This window comes from Odocoileus virginianus, chromosome 21, assembly GCF_023699985.2.
Source record: "Odocoileus virginianus isolate 20LAN1187 ecotype Illinois chromosome 21, Ovbor_1.2, whole genome shotgun sequence".
NCBI classification, from domain to species: domain Eukaryota; kingdom Metazoa; phylum Chordata; class Mammalia; order Artiodactyla; family Cervidae; genus Odocoileus; species Odocoileus virginianus.
Window position 1 is genome coordinate 51507881 of NC_069694.1, and position 15419 is coordinate 51523299.

The window sequence follows — 15419 nt, forward strand, 5'->3', positions numbered from 1 at the left end:
TAAAAATTCAAAGAGAAACAGGCTTTGAGTTTGGTAGCTCTAGCTCTCTAAGAATTATCTCAGGCTTCAAGGTCATTCTGTCTGTCATGACCTTCATTGTCCTTCTAATATACCTTTTAATCTTAATTCCTCACCTGGTTCTAGAACGGCTGACAGTTGCAAGAGAAGATACATGCATATTTATTCATATCAGATGTAAGAGAGGGTGGCTTCCGGAGTTTTTTCAGAGTAACGAAGAGGATCTTTTCTACAAGCTTCCTGCAAATCACTATAAGAATCTCAGTATTCTGAATGCTGCCCTTGGCTGTCTCTGAGCCAAAAACTAAAAATGGGAGTGGAAGGAGCATTAGAACTACCAGACCCAACCTTCTAAGAGGGACTTAGGCTACATGGCTGAGATGCAGGTAACTAAATAATATCAGGATTCACTGTGGAAGGTGAAGGAGATAATTCTGACTACTGAAGAACATGTCTACTGTAACATCTCCCAAAAGAAAACGTTCCCGTGTTTTTAATGTCAATGTACATACAGGGAAAAGAGCTATTAGTCAAAGGGTACTTTCTAATGACAGAAACTGTTGTCAGCGGTCGTTGCCAAGCCGTAGGATTTAGGGAGATGAAAGATGTCCTTGTAAATGGGGATTTCCTGCCTGGCGAGCCTCAGTGGAACGGTCAGAACCTCATTAGCTGTCCCTCAAGCTCCGCCTCCTTGGCCGCCTGGTTCTTTGGAAGCCCGTATGTTTTCTCTGAGGAGAGCTTGCTGTCTAATGGCATGGCCCAGACACTTTCCAACTTTTAAATGACTAAGTCATTTGAATCAGGAGGCACAGTGTTCGTGTCAGCTTAGCTCCATACTTGCCCCACCAAAAAATACTCCCTTAGTCTTACGTTGCAGGAGGCTTCCCTGGAGGCTCAGGCCGTAGAGAACCCGCCTGCAATGCAGACCTGGGTTCGATTCCTGGGTGGCAAGATCCCCTGGAGAAGGGAATGGCTACGCGCTCCGGTATTCTTGCCTGGGGAGTTTCAGAGACACAGGAGGCTGGTGGGTCACACAGTCCGTGGGTCGCAGAGTCGGGCACGACGGGGGGACTGACACTTTCACTTCGCATGTAGCTGGAGTGCTTTCAGCCCTCCAACTGTTCAACGCGGACCCAGTGCTTATTAGATAAGAACTTTCTGCAGCTTCCTATAAATTCTGGCCATAAATAAATGGACATTGGTTTCCAGATTATTCAATAATTTTTATAATTTCATTAATCTGTTAATATAATACAGTAGTTGAAGACCTAAGAACCCACATATTATAAAAAAATTAATTCTAAAAATTATTTTAATAGGCAGGAATGGTATTAAGGTCTAGAGAATTTAAGAATAAATACAATAAGTTTATTTACCCTATAGATGATTTCTATTGTAAAGCAGTTTTATTGCTTAGACAGATGATTGTAAAGTTCAAACATCATTGATCAAGTCCAATTCAATTACATTTTTTCTTATATACATCACTCTTAAAATACATTTTCACATTAAACAAAGCAGAAAGCCCTAAATTAACAACTGTGTAGCCTACTCAACTTATTTTTTTATACCAATGCAATGACTTTTCCTAATGACTGCTCATTCTTGATCTTGCTTGTTTATAATCAGCAACGTTAGCATGAACTGATGAATATATAAAGATTATGTCTCCCTCTATTTAATCACTTGAATCATATCCAGTTCTAATGATGAAATGTCCCGCTTTAGGGGAAAAAAATGCCTTATGGATTTATATCAGTTCTTCGTTGATGCTACTTTATGGTGAAGGCTGTGTAGCAAAGAGGTACAAAAAAATGCAATGGCTCCAATAGAGATAGTTTATTATTCTCTTCTATGTAAAAGTCAAGGAAGGGTAGTTGGGCTTTACGGCATCACCCAGAGGCAATGTCTAATCTACCATTCCCCAAGGCGCTGTCCTCATCTGCACATTGAAGTCTGATTGCCACGATGTCCAGTTTCTCCCAGTGGAAATAAAGGAGGGCACAAAGGGGCACTCGTGGTGTGTAAGACCCAGCCTTGAGATGTCCCTTCTGCTCACATTCCATCAGTGAGAACTCACTCACGTGTTTACTCTGGCTGCAAGAACACGTGGCTAAGAGTAGCTCTGAATGACCAAGTATGGTTTCAATTCTTTGTTCCTATGGATGGAGAATAGAACAGATTCCAGAGGACAGCTGGTCTCTAACACTTTTAATAAACATTGACATTTTGCATTTATTTTGTCATGTATCTGAATGTGAGAAATCAGAACAACTTAGATTTTGTAAGCTTGAATGAAAAAATGAATTTAATATTGGATTATTTTTGTTCACTGATCATTTCTTTTTAGCTGTGATAGTATCCTTTGATGAATGTGAGTTCTAAGGAAGAAAACTGCTAATATTTCTCAAGAAATCACTCAAAATTTCCTTTGAGTTTAAAAGTGGAAGTGCTCTTAGCTTATAAGCAGAACTGAATGAATAAGTTTTCTAATTGCTCAAAACACTGCTACTCCCATCATGATTGTGGGTTTGGTCAGGAGTGGTGATAGCTTCAAAGCAAATACTTTGGATGCACAAACCATTTCAATTTCCCTGTTTTCCCAACTCACTGCTTTATAACTTCCTGCTCCTTAGATGTAATTTAGTTTAGAAATGTATTTGTTTTATTTTTAGCACTTTTTAAAGTTAATTTTTATTGGAGTATAATTGATTTACAATGTTGTATTAATTTCTGCTATACAGCAAAGTGTATCAGTTATAAATATACATGAATCTGGTTTTTTTTTTTTAGATTCTGTTCCCATATAGGTCATTACAAATTATTGAATAGAGTTCCCCGTGCTAATGGTAGGTTCTCATTAGTTACCTATTTTATATACAGTGGGGTGTATATGTCAATCCCTATCTCCCAATATATCCCTTCCTCACCTTCCCCCATAAGTGTGTTTTCTACACCCGTGACTCTATTTCTGTTTTGTGAGTAGATTCATTTGTACCAAGCTTTTAGATTCCGCATGTAATATATGACATTTGTCTTTCTCTGTCTGACTTACTTCACCTGGTGTGACACTCTCTAGGTTCATCCATGTTGCTACAGATGGCATTATTACATTCTTCTTAATGGCTGAATAATATTCCATTGTATATATGTACCCCAACTTCTTTATCCATTCACCTGTTGATGGGCATTTAGGTTGTATCCATGACCTGGCTATTGTAAATAGTACTGCAGTTTTCTTTCAGGGTGCATATGTCCAAATTATAATTTTCTCTGGATATATGCCCAGAAGTGGGATTTCTGGATCATATGGTGGCTCTATATTTAGTTTTTTAAGGAATCTCCATACTGTTTTCCATAATGGCTGTATAAATTTACATTCCCTGCATCAATGTAGGAGGGTTCCCTTTTCTCCACACTATCCCTGGCATTTATTCCTTGTAGATTTTTTTTTATGATGGCCATTCTGACCAGTGTAGGGTGATACCTCATTGTAGTTTTGATTTGCATTTCTCTAATAATTAGTGATGTTGAGTGATAGTTAGTGATGTTCAATTTCCCTGTTTCTCCCAACTCACTGCTCTATAATTCCCTGTTCCTCATATAAATTTAGTTTAGAAATTTAAATTATTACATCTGTGTAATATTTTATTGAATTTTTAGTTTAAAAGTAGACTAGAGCTAATGTTTTTCCTCCATAAAAAGATGAAATAAAGAAAAAAGCTAAAATAGAAAGCAAAGTACATTGAATTGAAAATTCTGAACAGAAATTTCATTTGAATTAAAATTTGATTGGAAGAAGGGATATATGTATTCAGGAGGGCATGGGGAGAATCAGAGAGGATAATCCCACCACTGGGAAATAAGAATGTATCCTTTTAAGTAACAGTAAATTGAGATTCAAACACCATTATAGTTAGCTGGAACACTTTTAAACTTAGAACAAAAATATATGTGAAATTAGAAGGAAGACTGATGGGGTTCTCCTAGCATAGAACATCTACAGTTCTACAGATCCAGAAATTATGTAAGGGAATATGTTAGACCTCTATCAGAACTCTGCTTGAAGACGTGCAAAAATTAAACACATACGTTTTTTGTTAAACAATCTTTTACTTCACTGTACTTTGCTAACATCACTTTAGTGACAAAATAGGCTGTGCTGTGCTTAGTCATGTCTGACTCTTTGCAACCCCATGGACTGTAGCCTGGCAGGCTCCTCTGTCCATGGGATTTTCCAGACAAGAAGACTGGAGTGGGTTGCCATGCCCTCCTCCAGGGAACCTTCCCAACCCAGAGATCGAACCCAGGTCTCCCACACTGCAGGTGGATTCTTCACCATCTGAGCCACCAGAGGTGCCCAAGAATACTGTTAGTAGGTAGCTTATCCCTTCTCCAGGGAATCTTCCTGACCAAGTAATCGAACTGGGGTCTCTGACATTGCTGGAGGATTATTTACCTGGTGAGCTACCAGGGAAGCCTGCCAAAATAGGCTATCATATCACAAAATACTAGGAAACAATTCTTATCTTTGCAGTTAGAAGCTTAATGATGATTAAAATAAAAGTTAGTGAACTACCTTTACCAATTACTTAGTATCATCCTTTGAAAAATATTGTCAAACCACAACAAGAAAAGGGAGCTGCAGCCGGGCCCTTCCACTAGTGAAACGTTCTCCTTTACGTTTCACATACTTCATATACTTTGAAGCTACTTCTTTCTATCATAACTACAGCACAATGGTGATCAGTTGGCAGTTTTCACCTTTATAATGTACCAAGTCACCATTATTAAGCTGCTCAATTTTGCTCAGGCTGAACAACCTCCTTTCATTGTGAGATACCCTTTTTGTCCAGTTCATTTGAGCCATATAATAAGCTGTGTGAAACCTATAAGAACCCACAGTACCTTAACTGGGCTTCAGAGAGCACATATTTATTTTAAAAATCTTTTTAGAAGAAAAACATGTTATGGTTTCTTTGGACTGGGTCCTGACAAAGGGCAAGAGGAAAGTTTTTCTTGGTCTGGCATGACTTCTGAGAATTCAGGATCTTCCTGCCTGGGGACCCATATTGTGTGCCCAAGGACATGACCACAGTTAGGTTTCAGGTTCTGCGGGGAACACTTATGTCTTGGTTGTGCTCCAAGATGTTCCAGGAACCCCGGGAAACACAGCTAGTCCTAAGCAACGTTTCAAGCTGAGAACTGTCTGATAATTTTTTATTTCTTACTTATTCTGTCTTCCATCATATTTTATACCCCTCGAAACCCCATACTCTCATCATAGTTCTCATTTATCTCCACTTTTACTTTGTCACCTGTCAGAAGCTAGTTTGAATTATTATATTGAAAAGGACAGGTGACAAAGGATACCTCAGAACAGTGACTGCATCCTTTACTATCATGTATTCTAAAGGCACGTGTGATGAGCACAGATCTATTACTTTGCTCGAGAATAATCAAACTCAGAGGTTAGATTTCAGACAGAAATGCAAACAGGTGAATAAATGTCCTAGACAAGAAGTCCTTTTCCTTATCTTTTGAGCCATGTCTTAAAGATGGGCTGCAGTTTCATTTAAGCATGCATGTGGATCTTCTGGGAAAATGAAGTAACTGATTTTAGGTGTGGCTAGTATTTCATGTCGGAGAAGGCAATGGCACCCCACTCCAGTACTCTTGCCTGGAAAATCCCATGGACAGAGGAGCCTGGTGGGCTACAGTCCATGGGGTTGCTAAGAGTCGGACACGACTGCGTGACTTCACTTTCACTTTTCACTTTCGTGCATTGGAGAAGGAAATGGCAACCCACTCCAGTGTTCTTGCCTGGAGAATCCCAGGGATGGGGGAGCCTGGTGGGCTGCCGTCTATGGGGTTGCACAGAGTCGGACACAACTGAAGTGACTTAGCAGCAGCAGCAGCAGTATTTCATGTTATTGATATGTAACTCAAATTTAAGTCAGTTGCCTGGATGCAGGAACTCTACTAATCTCTGAAACATCTTCCTGAAGCTCAGAGAAAGGACCCTGTTGCCCTGAAGAGTTCTTTTGGTAAGTTTGTGGAAATAGTGAATTTGGGTCATGTTGAAATAGGCAGTTGCCCAAGTGGCCAAAGCAGTTATCTATTTATGGCTTTCCTATTAAAGTGTGTATTTAGGCAAGCATCTGAGTCTAAGGTACACATTCAGGCATAGGGGAATGTGATAGATGCCTTCTTGGGAGGGAAGTGAAAGGATGTTTCAGAGATTAAATTCAGAAACAGCCAACAAAAGGACTTAGGGAGATATGGCTTGTCCAAGTAAAAGTGATTTATTCAAAAAGAGATTTCATAAAACTGGAATAAGCACTACAGGGGAGTTAATGTAAACTAGCAGATATGGTCATCACCTGTAAGATAAAAGTTTGGTGAGATAGGACACTTGATGAGAGACAAAGACATGTGCAAAACTATCATCAGATCTAAACTGAGACGTTCTCAGAGATGGCTCCTCAAAGAATATTCACTGAAGTTACAGAATTGGGAAATCTAACTGTTAGATGTTATGTGATGGATAACAGGTTATTGATATGAGAGAGAGTACTATGTTTTAAAAAATTGCTACACTGCCATCTGACAATTCAAGTGGTCTAAGACTGTGATAATCCATCTTTATTTACATTTGTAAGTTGTCAAAATTCCAAGACAATGAGGTATAATGGTAAAACTTGGACACGGAACTGGGAGGCCTTTCCGTCATAAGGTGGTAGCTATTCAGTCTTTTGGAATGTTAAGCACAGGACTAGATAGTGTGAGAATCTTTCAGCTGTATGACTCTGTGATTTTGTGAATATGATGTACATAAAAACACCACCAAAAAATACTGGCATAAAATCATAGAATTTTGAAGGAGTGCTGTGGTATGACGAATGGGAAATTTTTAAATGTTTTATTTGTGGGTTTATTCTCAAGTTTCTATTAGTAATTAAGTATTTAATGGTCTATCTTTTGTCAAAAGAAAACCATATATGTGTTGCTACAGAGCTAAAAAAAAAAAAAAATACAAGCAGTGAATGAATATTTAGGGCAATCTGAGTCTTAAATGCCGTTCTTGGGGTTGAGTTGCCTGCCAGAGACCTAAATCTGTAACATCAGAAAGAGAAATGTCTTCATCTATGTGAGCACAATAAGTCCTCTGTTGGAGTTTTGGGGAACGTGGACAAACAGATACGATCCATTTCATTTTTCTGTGTAGAGACGCTTATGCCTCCTCTGGCCTACTCTTACTGAGACAGAGATTTAGAGGCTGGAGAGCTCCAGCATCTCAAGAGGACCACAGTCACCCACAGGATGGAAGTGGGTGGAGGAGAAGGTCACTGTTGCCAGAGCAAACTCTGCCTCCCCTTGGCAGGTCATGGTAATAGTTGATTATTAGCAACAGGAAGGAACTGGCAGATACCTTAGGGATGAATACTTCTACATGCTTTACATCATTCCAAGAACAACACCCTTTAAAACAGTGTTGAGTTTTTAAGGAATTCTTTTTGGATCTACTTTAAGATAATTTTTAATCAATGTATTATAGTCTAATGGATAAGAGTTCAACTCTGATTGGGAATTAGACTGCCCTGTCTCAAAACACACTTTACCATTTATTTTGAGCAAATTTTTTAACCTTCCTGTGTGTTATTTTTCTTATTAATAAAAACACCAATAAAAAGAATATGTACCTCAGGATAGCAGAGAGGATAAAAGAGGTATTTATCAAGTGTTTATCAATAGAATGGCCAGTATTTATTAGTTATTAATATTATTTCTATGTAAAACAAACAGATTTCTATAGCTAAAACCTTAGGTAGTTGATAAACGTGCTTATTAAACCTGCACTTCATAGCATTTCATTCTTTTTAATTTCTATTATAGTCAAGGCTCAGATGTACTCTTCAGAATCTTTCAACATTCTAATTGTTCTCAGGGCCATCCACCTTTGTTCTTGTTATTTGTTTTTTTCCTGTAATTCCCCACTTTCTCTTACCAGCCTTAAACAAAGTTGTAAAAGGCATGTGATCAGTAAACACTAACCCTAACGCCATTGTCTCACAGTCTGAATTATTAGCTTTAAGCATTTTTCCTTGCATGTCTTGGTTCTTTATTAAGCATCTCCCTAGGGAGGCATAAATTGGAAGACCGGCATTGACACATACACACAGTATATATAAAACGGATGTCTAACAAGGACTATTGTATATATACCATGGGGACCTCTACCCAGGAGTCTGTAATGACCTAAATGGGAAAAGAATCCAAGAAAGAGTGGATATATGTGTGTGTATAACTGATTCACTTTGCTGAACACCTCAAACTAACAGAAACTTGTAAATCAAGTATACCCCAATAGAAATTAATTACAAAAAAAGAAAAGATTGAGAGTTTATGTACAAAAAAAGGCATCCCACCCAAAAGCCTTCTAATGATATGGTATGGACCTTTCATTTTATTCTCTCACTTATTATAAAAATGTAGACAGTGAGTATCTCTTAGATGTATGGAACTGTTAAGTCATTCTCCTCCACTCCACCGCTACCGCTGCCGCCCAGGTCCATGCCCCCGCCTTCCCCGCTTCAGGACCAGCTAAGCCCACAAGCTAAGTGCTGAGGAGGAGGACCAGCTGCTGCCAAACCCACCTGCCATGAGGTGGAGGGAGCCAGAAGGGCAGGATGCCATCTGTAGGCAGTTCCATTTCAAAGACTTCAGGAGGACTTTTGGCCTCATGATGAAAGTGGCCTGCAGACTGAAAAACTGGGCCAGCATCCTGAATGGTTTAACCTGTGCACCAAGGTCCACACCATCCTGAGTACCCACAAGTGTGCAGGCCTTCCAGAAAGGGACATAAATATGGCTAGCTTCATGGAGCAAGTGGCAGTGTCCATGACATAGACCCCACCCCCTCCTCTCTGAGGTTTTCAGGGGATTGAGGGAACTGGGGGCCCCTGAGATGTTGCTTCAGTCAAAACTGCCAAGTCAGCACTGCTGCCTCCGAATAGAGGCGAGTTCTTTCCCTGGAAGGAGAGGGCATATCACTGCCAAGATGAGGAAATTAGACTGTTTTCCCCACATCACTCTCTTCCTCCTTGGACCTCTGAAACATGCACACTGATCTGAGTAAGTTCTTCCCTTGTTTCACAACTTCCCAGCAACAGTAATCATTTCTTCCCAAGCCATGTCTTGCTTGAACTTTTCTGATTCATTTCCCAAGAAGCTTGATGCAAACTGTGTCTAAGACAAAGTCTTATCTTAGAAACCAGGACCCTAAAGTTGTCCTCATACTATGTGACAGAAATGCATTCACTTTTATGCCTCCAATAAAATCATTTTTTCACTTGGGGAAAAAAAAAGAAAAGAAATATGGTACTATAAATCTCAAAATTTCCACTCCTTTATTTTATAGATGACCAGGAAAAGCCTCCTGAACTGAGAATGTCTTTCAAAGTCCCACAAATATTTTCTAACTAGCACTGTTATAAGATAAATGTTAGATTCTGTGGTTTTGCAAATTTCTCTTCTTAATGCACAACCTGTCTTCTGCTCCTGTTCTTGCAAATAGTTCTTAGAAAGCAGTGAGTAGAAAGCTCTTACTGGCATCAACAAGTGAGAAATGACAATATTCTAGTGTTATCTCCCCTAATAGATACATCATTAGCCTAAAATACTTCAGGCAGAGGAAATGGCAGGTGTGGATGCTGGCAGCTTCTCAGGACCATAAAATTAGTATACTTAGGCACTAAGTTGGAGAAGGAAGTGGCAACCCACTCCAGGATTCTTGCCTGGAAAATCCACATGGACAGAGGAGCCTGGTTGTCTACGGTCCATGGGATCGCAAAGTGTCGGACACGACTGAGCGACCAAGCATAGCACAGCACAGGCACTAATGATTCTATCAGTGTTTCTAAGTAAATTATCTCTGAAGATAAAACATCTTCCTTGTTTGGGTCAATTCTGCCTGAAATGGTATCTTATACAAGCTTTATAAAAGAACTTGCTAAGACAAGCTAGTTTTATCTGCAATAGTTTTTCACTATAACTCTTATGAGTGCCATTGCTAACATAGACTGTGTTGATTAAAGACAAATGGATCACTTTTTATCATTTTAAAATCATTTCCACTTTCGCAAAACCTTCTATAAAGCCATAGTACCTGGATTTTTATTTCTCTTCACCTAGAACATCTTTCTAACAGTTGAAAAATGACCTGAATGGGGCAAAAAAAAAAAAAAAAGAATGAGAAATATCATTCCTCTGTTCTTTAAGAACAGAAAGCATTTCTAGAGTGACTATCACTCTCCAGGAAGTGTGTTTGGCACTAGAAATATATATGCACTTTAATCAGATATTTTCCTTGTCAAGTAGTTTATAATTTTTAAGAGAAACTTAGAAGGATAAAAAGGACTAATCATATAAGAATAGAAGTGTGTGCAAGTTACTATAAGGGTTCAAATGAGGTGCATTTCATTTAGATTGTAGATACAACAGAAGTTTTTCAGAGCAGGGGACTTTCACTGAAGTGTGTGTGTGTGTGTGTGTGTTAAAATTGCCTAGGCACAAAACATGGGTTCTCATTCCAGGGGCAAGAAAAACAACATCAGCATTGTCCATGTGAACATAATTAGGCCCAGTGGTTCCAGTATCCCACTAGATGCTCTGACGTGGGCGGGAAGATGGAGAGCGCAGAATGGAGACCAGAGGCTCCTTAGTGTCCAGTGAGCCCCAGGTTGACCATGTAATAGTGTTGGATGAAAGGAAGAATGTCAGGGACACTTCTTAACTGCCATTGCTGCCCCTGCCCCCGCTTCTGCCTGTCCCTCCCTTCTCTCTACTTCTAGGAGCCCGATAATCTCCACTACTCTACTCAAATACCATTCCTGCAAAAATTTCCGCCTTTTGCACCATCAGTGGCATTTTGGAGTTACCTCAAGCTGTGAAGAGAACCAGAATCAACTTATAGGTGGTGTAAATCCCCATAATTATTATCGTTTTGCTTCCATTCTCTGCTATGTACATTCTTTATAAATGCAAAGTTCTTTCCCATCATGGTGGAAATGTGAGCCCATTGTGACTAAGGTCATATTTAATACAGACCCAGCATTTTGTTGCCGCTTTCTAAATGTTGAATAGTAATGAGAGAGGATTAGTAGTAGGAGGAACAAGAAAGTATTTAAAATAGATCCCAACTGGTTCCAGCTGCAATAGAACATTATCAAAATATAAAACTGAAAATATTTCTAGGAAATTATCAGCTATTTAAAATCATTAGATAGTTTTAACTGAAATCCTTTAAATCTACATAGCAGAAAAGTATTTTCCAGATGTCCTTTATACCGATACAGAGAATGTAAAATATGCTTCCTTGACAATTAGGATTTTTAAACATTTACTTATGCTTATATTAAAATGTGAAGTTTCACTCATTGTTTTAGCTATTTAGTCAGGTGAATATCTGCCATGAATAGCAGATGGTACCGGAAAATATATATATACATTTTAATTTTAGCTTTATCTGAAGTCCATTGTTCATTTCAGGCTGCCTTACTGAGAGTCCTTGCACTAAACGCCTCTGGTTGCATTCCATTCAAGACAAAGGCATGTTTTAGGGATGTACCTCTCACAAAGAGGTATTGATGGACCAGGAATCAGAGTTTGGACAAATGAACATTTCATTATAACACAGCCTAATTGTTAAAGCTCTTCTTATTGAAAAGAATAAAAATTTCATTAGTCATCACAGTAGCTCACCACGAACTCCTCCTCTTTTTCTGACAATGCATAGAAACAATGGCAGTTTTAAGCTTATCATTGAACATTTTGGAACAGTTGGTTCTTCCTTCCTTTTGCTCTAAATACACTAAGAAGTATTTTATTAACAATAATGAAAAATCTTTAGTAATAATTTTAAGCTAAATTTTAATACATGGAATTGTGTAAAAAGATCTCACAGATCACAGGCAAATGCAATTTAAGATAAGAGCAGCCTGCTTTTTCATTTTAGGGCCCCAGGATTGTTTTATGGGTTTATTAAAGATTCATAGGGCATCCTAAAGCTCGAATAAGGGATAAAGACAAAAGTGCTTTAGAAGCGGTAAAGGTTTTATAGGTCTAAGGGAATAAAATTTGCATTGGCAATTCTTATCTCTATACAGCTTTCAATTTCAGTATCTTTTCAGCTTCTTCAGAAAAGATACATACTGATCATTGCCCTAACTGTAAAACCTGAAACAAGGAAGGGCCAAGATATAATGAAGATCACAATCTGGCATCAGAATTCCTGGCATTAATTAGATGGTAATGTTGAGGATGTCATGGAAACTGTTGAGAACTCTGTGTCCTAGAGGTGAAATGTGGTGGGCAGACTAGAAGAACACAAATGTATAATAGCCACTACCCTCACCCCTGAACACACACTGCTAATTGATCATATAAGTGGTTCTGGCTAAGACAGAATGCGGTCTCAGAATGGTACTCAACAGTATGCCAATCAAAGTTGGCTTTCTGGGTTGAAGCCTATTGGACAGGCAAGAACTAGAGAATCTCCTGGGGTTTCCTTCTGCAGGTCTAAGAGCCTACAGTTGTCACAGCGATTGTAGATCAATCATGTTATCCATTCTCATCTTTATTGCTCCTCCTCCTCCATCTGCTGCCTCTCTCTCTCACTCAGCTTGCTCTGGCACATTGGAGGCATACCTTTGTCTCACAAACTCTGCATGACTGCACCCTCTGCCTAGAACACTCTATTGTTAGCTGTTTCCAAGCTCACTCTGTTATCTTCCCCATGTCTTCACTAACCTCAGCTTTTCAGTGGTTTACGAAGAGTTGGCAAACCACCACCCATGGGCCAAATCTGGCCTCCTGCCTGTTTTGTGTATGGCCCACAAAGTAAGAATGGCACTTAGATTTTTATTAAAAAAACACATAAGTCAGAAGAATTATGTTCTGTGGCACATAGAAATCACATGAAATTCAAATTTCAGGGCTCATGAATAAAGTTTTATTGAAACACAGGCTGCTTTTGTGCTAAAATGGTCAAGTTAGATGGTTATGGCAGAGACCATGTGGCCCGAAAAGCCTAAAGTATTTAATATCTGCTCATTTACAGAACAAATGTGCCCACTCCTGAGGATAAGCTCAACATTTTGTTAATTAGTGGAAGCACTCACTGGCAACCTGATGCCCTCTCTTTCTCAATTTTTAAAAATAACATTTATCAAATTGTACCATACACTGTCTTTGTAAATTATGTGTATTGTCTTTCCATAAGAGCACAAATTCCATGAAGTCAGAGAATTTTGTCCACTTTATTCTCTGATATATCCCCAGTGCCCTGAACAATGTCTGGTACACAGTAACTATTCAATAAATATATTTCTGGAATGAATGAATTATATGGAAGATACCTGCAATTAAGTAGAAACATATTAAATGAAGTAGTCACAGAAGATTTCAGGGGAAGATGATATTTCAGGGTTGTTCATTGTTTAGTCGCTAAATCGTGTCCAACTCCTTGTGACCCCCATGGACTGCAGCATACCTGGCTTCCCTGTCCATCACCAATTGCCACAGTCTTCTGAAATTCATGTCCATAGTGTCAATCATGCCATCCAACCATCTCATCCTCTGTCACCCCCTTTTCTTCCTGCCCTCAATCTTTCCCAGCATCAGGGTTTTTTCCAATGAGCCAACTTTATTTTAGTGTTAAAAGGTACTAAGGATTTGGACAGCACGTCTCTTGAATGAGAGAACTGTGTGTACAGTAGACTGGATGTAACACAGAACCCATGAGGTAGAGAGAATCTGGAGAATCCATTGAGTCCAGGTTGTAAAAGACTTGGAATGTCTGATTAAGATGCTTGGATATAATCTTATAAAAAAATTGGATATTTCAGAAAGATCTGTCTGATGATTGCTACATACAGCATGAGTTGGAGTGGATAAGATATATGTGAGAATTGTAATAGCCTGGGCTCAGATTTCTAATCCTGGACGGTAGTAGATGAAGTGAAAGAGAAAGGATGCAGAGAGTAAGGGAGGAAGAACCACTGGTACCTTCAATAGCATGAGTCTTGATGAAAAAATGTCATTGTCAAAAGTTGAAAGGCAGCAGAAAAGAGCAAGCATTAAAAAATAAAAACCAGTCGGCTTCAGTTCTTTGTCATTTATTGAATAAATATGTATACAGTTCCCAGTTTAAGACTTCTGTAGATTTTCTGCCTCAGAGAAGGCATATGTGATGATAAACCTGACAAACCAAACCAATTAGACTTTAGTAGAGTTAGATTCAGAGAAGGCAATGGCACCCCACTCCAGTGCTCTTGCCTGGAAAATCCCATGGACAGAGGAGCCTGGTGGGCTGCAGTCCATGGGGTCCCGAAGAGTCGGACACGGCTGGGAGACTTCACTTTCACTTTTCACTTTCATGCACTGGAGAAGGAAATGGCAACCCACTCCAGTGTTCTTGCCTGGAGAATCCCAGGGACGGGGGAGCCTGGTGGGCTGCCGTCTATGGGGTCACACAGAGTCGGACACGACTGAAGTGACTTAGCGGCAGCAGCAGCAGCAGAGTTAGATGAGCTGAACTGCTTCAGAATGAAGTCAGAACAGGTGTCACTCAGCTAGATTTTGTCACCTGTGCCATCTGTGTTGCATAGAGATAATAAATCCAAATGTACATGATAGTGCCTAAACATTTTTTTGAAAGTAGTAACATGATAAAATTCTAAGTGAAAGACAAGAAAAAATACCATATACAATTTGATTCTGTTTACGTAAAATTTTATACATATTCAAGATGGACCTTCCCAGGTGGCTCAGTGGTAAAAGAATCTACTTGCCAATGCAGGAGACTCAGGTTTGACCCCTGGGTTGGGAAGATCTCTTGGTGTAGGAAATGGCGACTCACTCCAGTATTCTTGCCTGGAAAATTCCATGGACGGAGGAACCTGGGCTACATTAGGAGTGGGCTACAGTCAGTCCATGGGTCACAAAGAACTGAATATGATTGAGCACCTGAACACACACAAGATGGGATTTTAAGCTGTATATTCTTCTCCATTTTTTCTGTATTATTTGACTTTTTGCAATGACAATATTATTTTTTACAATAACAACAAAATTATTTTTGTTAAACTATTAAAAATGACAGGCTAGATGTATAGTGAAAATCTCCATAGGTTTGTTTATATATTAAGAACAGATTCATGCTACAAACTACTTATTTGCTGTGAAGCCTATTAGGAATTAGTCAGCAATGTCTGAGATAATAGTTAATGTTCAAATAAACTGACTATCAAGTATATTTGAATTTCTTTTAGTCTAGTAAGAACAGGGAATTGACTGATTGAACTAAGATTATAAATTTTGGAAACTAGACCTGTGTCCAA

The 15419-nt window shown here is 39.0% G+C and overlaps 1 pseudogene; it reads left to right on the forward strand.

Moving 5' to 3' along the window:
• Positions 1 to 389: 389 nt before the first annotated feature.
• On the forward strand, positions 390 to 8928 carry LOC110134602 (pterin-4-alpha-carbinolamine dehydratase pseudogene; annotated as a pseudogene).
• Positions 8929 to 15419: the final 6491 nt, after the last annotated feature.